Raw genomic sequence first — 8,320 nt, 5'->3', positions numbered from 1 at the left:
GATTTGACTGATGGCACAGGTAGGTAAGGAAATATACTCAGCGAATATACTTTTGCATCTTTTAAGTTGTGTATCATTTATACATATAAGCCCATTCAAAACAGAAATAAGAATTAACAAATCAAAGCAACATTTGTCATCTTATTAAGAAAGTATTTATTTAGTCCTAGTTCCTAAGGCTTTTTAAAAAAGATAATCAATGACCAGTGGTGACTTAAACACATTTCTTTCTATATTCATTGGCCTGATCACATGGTTTTTTATTTGGTCTTTAGTTTATTATATTTAAAATGTGTCTAATATTAAATCATCTTCATTGGTTGTGGCATTTTATTTTTTTTTCTGATGAGTATTTTATTTAGTGTCTTTGTATCTATGGCTATAAACAAAATTGTCTTGCAGTGAGGTGAGTGTGATGTTTTAGTCCAGTTTTGGTGTGAGTATTGTAAAACAAATTGACAAGCCCCCCCCCCCTCATTTTCCATATTCCAAATTTACTGGAATGGGATTTCTCCAGTGCTTCAAAAATTGAAACAACTCATCTGGTAACCACTTGCTTCTAAAACTTATTTTGCAAGAAATATTATAATAAAATCTTCACAGAATTTTTTATTGCTATGATTCTATTAAGGTTTTCAACAATGCAAATATGCCTTAATATTTCTCAGGAATTATTTACTTGAAAGACACCTCCTAAGTATGGCATGGGTATGATTTTAGATTAAGTCTAGATCATGCTGTGGTTACAAATGATGAAAATCATTAAGAAATGAATTCAATACCGTAAAAGGTGTATTTTCCAGTTAAAAATTATAACATCTCTTTTATACATCACCAAACCTTGCTCTCATCAAAATAGAAACACATATTTATATTTTTGGTAAAACAATCTGAATTTTTTCAATGAACTCACACGGTTGCATGTATTCATTGATCACATTAGCCAACTCTTAAAAATATTTGATTTCCTGCTCAGAGTCCATCATGGTAAGGACTGAAATGACAAATTCATCTTACTCTGGAGAACAAATCTGTAACTCAGCCATATCTCTGCCACTCATGAATCATCAAGTCTCGGCTTTACTTGTGGGATAAATATATCTGTTATGTATACCTTCTTGTCCTTTTTGTATAAATATATATTTCTTTCCTTGCATCCATTTTTATTTATATGCATCCCACCTCTAATACTCACAGTGGAGACTCAACTTGGAGCAAATCAATTAAAGCCACTGGTTTTCTTTTCTTTTTGCCACACAATACTGCCAAACCCAAATCACAAATTTGCCAGGGTCTTTACCGTATTTTCTTCAAAGGAGAGGAATGAGCTGGAAAAGGGAGTGAGGTGAACATTTGATCAAGATGACAAGCACCAGTGGATTCCTGCTGCTTGCTGGAACACAAGCCTGATGACATGTATTTGGTGTCATTCCGATGTAGATTCTGACAGAGGCCAATTTATGGTCCAATTTATGTCTTGACTCTCATACGAAGGCCAAGCAAGCTATAAAATGTAATAAGAATTTCTTCAATCAATGTCCAGAGGAAAAACAAATCACTCAGTTACTGACACAATATTGCATCAACACTCGGGTAAAGTTCTCACAAGTGTGTGACATGCCCCCAAGCTACAGGGAGCCCGAGACGGAAAACCTGCCTTAGCAGCCCCTCGCCCTAATGGAAGAGCTCCGAAACTTTATAGCTGCTAATAGGTCATCAGCTCTTGTTTTTCTTTATTTTCCTTTATTCTAATAGTACTACCATTGGTGGGGGCGGGGGAGGGAGAAAAGGAGAGGGAAATTAGATAATGAAATGAGTTCTTATTATCCTTACTTCCGAGATTTTCTTTTCAGTCTTCTTTCTGACCTCTTGGCTGCGAACCCCTTCATTCCTTTCTCCCCCACCACCTTCCCTTCCTACCAGTTCCTCCGTTAGAGGGAAGTTATTTATTTGTCCCTTGGCAGATCATTCTAACTCAGGCTCCTGGTGAGGTAACACAGATGACTCCCTGGTCACAGTTTCTATCCAGCCAGTCGTGGGCTTGTGTATTTTCCCTGTGCCTATTCGTTTAGATGTTTTCCAAGCAGATACATGCTGTCAAGCACTGCTACAGGTTGGTTCCTGGAGGGGTTTTGGAGAAGGAGGATGGGGGAAGCGGAGTGGTGTGGCTCTCCATGAGGTCTGTTCTAATTTTTTTGATTTGTTCCTTCCAAATCCTGTTTTATGACTGTTGCTGTGCAACACACACACACACACACACATACACACTTGCATGAGCATGCACATAGTGAAAATCTATAGGAAGCACTGTGCTCTATTTCAAATGTGACTTCATGTATGTGTGTGCACTTAGGGCTGGGAGTCGGGGTCCCCTTTTATATTGGGATGGGGACAGAGTGACTAGCCTGAGGAGGCACCTCCTGTTTGAAAGTGTTTGCCTTCGGAATATTAGGAAAGTTGTAGAGCAGGCCATGAAAACAGCAGAGTTTTAAAAGAGGGACTTTTCCCCCTTTCTGTCAAAGAACAGGGGAAGAGTTAAGAGGATAGAAATGCTGAGAGACCTTCTGGTGTCCTGGAAGGCAGGCTGGGACAGCCCCAGCTCACATTGTAGGCCCATACTTCATGGCTAAGCAGGGAGTCAGGAAGGTACTCCTGACTTGGTGGTGTTGCTGTACAGGTCAGCACTACGGCACGTGAAAAAACAGTCATGCAATAATTGTCATTAGTATTTGGTAATATATGTAATATATTCCTAAAAGGGAGTAAGTAGTCATCCAGTCAGGGCACCTTTTCTCCATGCACACTCAAAGAACAGATGGTCTCGTGCACTGCTTGGCCTTGCCTCTGAAACCTTCTCAAAACCCTCAAGTCCAAAATCAACCGCTCTTCCTTGTGTTCTGAAGGCCAATCAACTGTGATCGTCACTACCAGGGTAAAGTCAGGTGTTCTAGGATCCGAACCTATACAATTGGGTGGTCTTTAAACAAAAAATACAAAGCAATATTCAAAAGTGAGTATTTATTTAGAATGGGGAGAGAAATCACAACCTCTTGGAGCCGTGGAGATTCAGATTCCTTTCTCCTGAGACCTTCTTAGGCATTTTACTGGTTGTGTTTACATAAAAGTGACTCCTGGTTACAACCTGGCCTCCCATTTCCACCTAGAACCTCTTTCTCTATCAGCAATTTTCATGGTTCGTGGGGCTGGTGCAGGTGAGCAGCTCTTAAAACTTAAACTTCAGGGCACCTGGGTGGCTTAGTGGTTGGGCATCTGCCTTTAACTCGGGGTGTGATGCCTGAGTCTGGGACGGAGTCCCTCATCAGGCCCCCCATCGGGAGCCTGCCTCTACCTCTGCCTATGTCTCTGCCTCTCTCTGTGTGTCTCTCGTGAATAAATTAAATCTTAAAAAAAGAAACTTACACTTCTGTCTTTTATACTGTCCTCAACAACGTGTGTCTCTTCTCCCAGATTATGAGGCGAAGCCCATGTGTTGTGTCCTCCACCTGCTGTAGACTTGGGCATCGTGCTCTCAATAGTGTGGACACTCAGTAAATGCATGTAGAAGTGCATTCTGAGCTGTTTCACTGTTGACTTCTGTTGAGTAATTTTCCTGATTATAAAAGTACCCTGTGTTCATGACTAAAGTTTTGAAAAACCCAGAAAATGATTCAGAGAAGAGAATTAAAATATTGGCAACGCCATTGCCATTAAATGTTGTGTTTCCTTCTGATTTTTTTACTGCATGTTTTTTTGTATGTTATAGAATTTTATTTAAAGTATCCTACTTTTCATTTTTATCGTTTTCTAATTTTCTATGCTACAAGGAATATTTTCAAAGCCTGACTTTTAAAGGTGAATAACCTCTCATTATATAGATGTATCATATTTTCATAGTCCTTTCCCTAATGTGACTCACTGCACTGTGTCCTATGTAGAGAGAGACTCTTTCCAACAAATAAGCATAATACTCTAGAGAATCCTGCTAATGTCTTCAGTCTTCTCACCTTATTTATTGGCCTCTAGGGTGGAGATAATATAGAAATCGGGGAGTTAGACTTCAAAGGAGTGGATAGAAGAAAGATAGAGGGTGAATATAACTTGCTATGAATTTTAGGTTCCCACAAAACAAAATTCCCTCCACCAAATAGCCTATTAAACTTATTAAATAAAAATTAAGTAGTAGTATTTTTTCTCTAGTCTTATAACCTAACAAAATGTTAAGCACAGAGTTAGTCGATACATAGATAAATAAATAGATAAAAAGGACAATAGATTCCATTGAAATAGCACCCTGAGACCCAGTTTACCCATTTAATTGGAATGATGGCCGAGGGAGAAATTTAGAGCAGAGCATTTCAATGACTCTAAACAAATGAATAAATGGTTCACTTAATTCATTTCAATGTCTGGGCTGGTGGTACCCAAAAGTCTATTCAAAAAAAATGTCCCATTGCATTGCCCCAGGGGTTGCTTCTTTCTGCCCTGCTCTGAATATATATAGATGTTTAAAATTCATGTCTGATATAAAAACCATCTATATAGATCATGTTAAATGTCTAGGGTTCTACTTTGGAGTCTCAGAATTCTGACCAACACCACCAGAAGAACATGATCTGATTTTAAAGAAGTCTGCCTTAGGTTTAAAGGATACCTCCCCAAGCAGGAAGAGTTCTAAAAAATGCTTCAAATATAAAGTATTTATTTGTGACTAAGCTATACTTAAAATGAAAGAGACTCAGATGTGGATTGCACAAATATTTTTGGAGAGGTTATACCGTGCCCAAAATCAAACAGTGTGTCTTCGTATTCTTCACCTCACTTAGTTCTTAAAAGTATCCACTGAGAAAAGATTCTTTAACTTATATGGGTAAACAGAGTGAGACTCAGAGATGTTTAATGATGAGCCCATAACCCTCATCTGTTGACCCATCTACTCATTCAGGAGTTTTTTTGAGTGCCTACTCTGGGACAGGCCCTGAACAAGGCTGTTAGGATACAGTCTTAAACCAGTCATAATCCCTGCCTTCAAACTGGCTACAGTCATGTGTACAAAACAGTATAGTAACAGAGGAGACAAGTCACAATGGGAAAAATACAGCAATAGGAATAAAGTAAGTGGTGTCATGGGGTCATATTTTATGGTCAATTGGTTTTTGACCAGGTTGCCAATCCACTTCAATGGGAGAAAGAAGAGTCTTTTCAACAAACAGTCCTGGAGTAGTCAGATATCTTCCTACAAAAGATTGAAGTTGGAACTCTACCTCACATCACATACAAAAATTAACTTAAAATGGAAAATCTAAAAGTAATATCTAAAACTGTAATATGTTTAGAAGAAAATATGGGTGTAACTCTTTGTGATCTCAGATTAGGCATTGGTTTCTTAGATATGACATCAAAAGCAGAGGTGAAAAAAGAATAGGTCAATTAGATTTAATCAATATTTAAAACTTTGGTGTCTCAAAGGACACCATCAAGAAAGTGAAGAGACAATTTAGAGAATGGGGGAAAATGCAAATCATATAACCGATAAAGGACTATTATACAGAATTATTTAAATTTAACAATTAAAATATAGATAATGCAATTAAAATATGATATTTGAAGAGACATTTCTCCAAAGAAGATATGCAAATGGCCAATTAAGTACATGAAAATATGTGCAACATCGCTAGCCAGCAGGCAAATACAAGTCAAAACCGTAGTAAGATACTATATCACATCCACTAGGATGGCTATAATAAAAAAGACAGGCAATCTCAAGTTTTGTGCAGGATATAGAGAAACTGGAACTCTCATACATTTGCTGGTTGGAATATAAGATGGTGGAATTGCTTTGGAAAAAAAATTTGACAGTTCTTTAAAACATTAAATCTATAATTACTTATCAGGCAGCAATTCCACTCCAAAGTACATGTACTCAAGAGAAATGAAAACATATGTAAAAACCCTGTATAAAAACTTGCACATGAATCCTCAGATAGCATTATCCATAACAGGCAAAAGTGGAAACAACTCAAGTGTCCCTCACTTAATTAATGGATAAGTAAAATGCAGGATAGTCTCAAAAGGAAATATTATTCAGGCATAAACAGGAATGATGTACTAATAGGTGCTACAACATGCATGAACCTTGAAAATCTGCTGAGTAAAAGAAGCCAGACACAAAAGTCCACATAGTATATGATTCCATTTATATGAAATGTCCAGAACAGACAAATCCAGTGAGGCAGAAAGCAGATTAGTGGTTACCAGGGGCTGAGGGGAGAGTAGATGGGAGAGACTGCTAAGGACGATGAGATTTCTTTTTGGGGTAACGAAAATGTTCTGGAACCATGCAGTGGTAATGGTTGGTCTACTTCGTGAACACTATAACACCGAATCATATACTTCAAGAGGGTGAGTTTTGTGTTTTGTGAATGATATTTCAATTTGAAAAAGAAAAAGAAAAAGGGAGATCTATAATTACCTAAGAAAGATCATATATTATCCGCTCTGACAATATGTGATTGCTCAGTTCTACTAAACTCCACCTCTCAAGAAGGGGACAGTGGACTATTTTTGTTTTATTCATGTTTAACTTATAAGACAAAGGAATTATTTTCTCCATATACATGTTTTTCCACATACACATGCAGATATGGACTTTCGCTCTATGCTGCGGAGCGTCTTGACATAAAAATTAACATAAAAAATTATTTTCTTCGACCTACCTCAAGAATGTAAGCCTCAGCTAGGAATCTGCCAGAGCAAAGGTCCAGGCCCAGGTCACTGCTTATCCAAGGATCTTTCTGGACCAAGTGATGGAGCATGAGAGAGAGAGGCCTAGTCTGGCGTAGTCACTGCCATAGACACTTGCCTGGTCAGCCATTTACCCATCCTTGAATTTCCTAAGCAACAAAAGAGACCACCTAGTGTGACGGTTGCCAGTCCTGTCCAGCTGTCACTCAGTCTCCGGACTTGGAGGAAAGCCTGTCTAGACAGGGCAATGATACTCTCACAATGTGAAGCTGGCAGGCCATCATCTTTTAAGAAAACCAACAAATAAAGACAAAACAACAAAACCCAGTGCGGTAATTAGAGACCAGACCTAATTTGAATCCTCCGTAATGAAACTCAGTCTTTTCTTGTTTCTTCAGAGGCATTTGGAACAATTCTGAATGAACGAGCAGAGCCATCTCCAGAGTGAGATTCATCAGGACAACCGCCCCAGCACCGAGCACACAGCGCTCAGCGCGGAGGGCCCAGGCCCGGGGTGCGGGGCCTGACAGTGATGCGGGGTTTCAGGAAGGCTCTGATGCGGATGTGGGGAGAAAAGGAGACCGAGCTCCCCAGCTGAAACCATCCTGGGGCTTTTGTAATCCCTACGCAGTCACACAGTCAGCCGCAAGCCTTCCCACATGTCCCAGGGAGTAAGACTCTCCGGCCACTTTTCTGCTTTTCCCCTCATGGGTGCCTGAACCAAAACAAGGGACGGGGAGAGGGGAGGAGAGACACACAGGAGGACTTGCCACCATCTCCACTCCTCTTGGACTACTTCAGGGCGCGAGAACTCTCTGGAAGTGAGGAAGGTTAGGACAAGCTGGTCAAGAGCTGGCTTTGAAGCCAGGCTGCCAGCATGGAAATCCTGACTCTAACCCACTGGTGAGTGATTTGGAGTTCACACTGAATTTCTTCCGACTTCAGTTTCCTCATCTGTAAAGTGATCTAAACTCCTACCTCTGAGTTGTCAGAATTAAATGAAATAGCATGCTTATTAAATGGGAGACATTATTTCAAACGCCAATGATAGCATCCCGTTATCTGTGCTCATAAATCCCTCTATTTTTAACCCTCATACTTCCTGCAGTATTTTCTGACTTGGCTTAGATTCAGCTGTCACGGAGTCCATCCAACTACGTTCTTTATATCAACACAATTCGATGAATATTTATTATGGTCTGCATTAAAATCCTAGGGATCAGTCAGAAGTGTTTTCACATTCCTGACCCAAATACATACACCAGCTGTGTGACCCCAAGAAAGAGGGTTAATCTTTCCAACCCTCATTTTTATATATATGCTTTATAAATGGAGACATTAATAAGATAACATGTCTCAAGTCCTTGGACAAGTACCTGGAAAACAATTAGTATGAATAAATGATAATGTAGCTCCCCTCTTCCTCCTCCTCCTTCCCTTATATACTAAATTACTTTTATTCATGTTTCTTGGATAGTTCAAATCAATTAAACTATTTTGACCAGATCAACAACCAATAGCCTGATGGGTAGCTGATCTCACTGTGGTAAAATTGCACAGATGGTGGTAGTGGCTGCGA

The sequence above is a fragment of the Canis lupus genome, chromosome 7, assembly GCF_003254725.2.
Source record: "Canis lupus dingo isolate Sandy chromosome 7, ASM325472v2, whole genome shotgun sequence".
Classification (NCBI taxonomy): Eukaryota; Metazoa; Chordata; class Mammalia; order Carnivora; family Canidae; genus Canis; species Canis lupus.
This window is presented reverse-complemented; position numbering follows the sequence as displayed.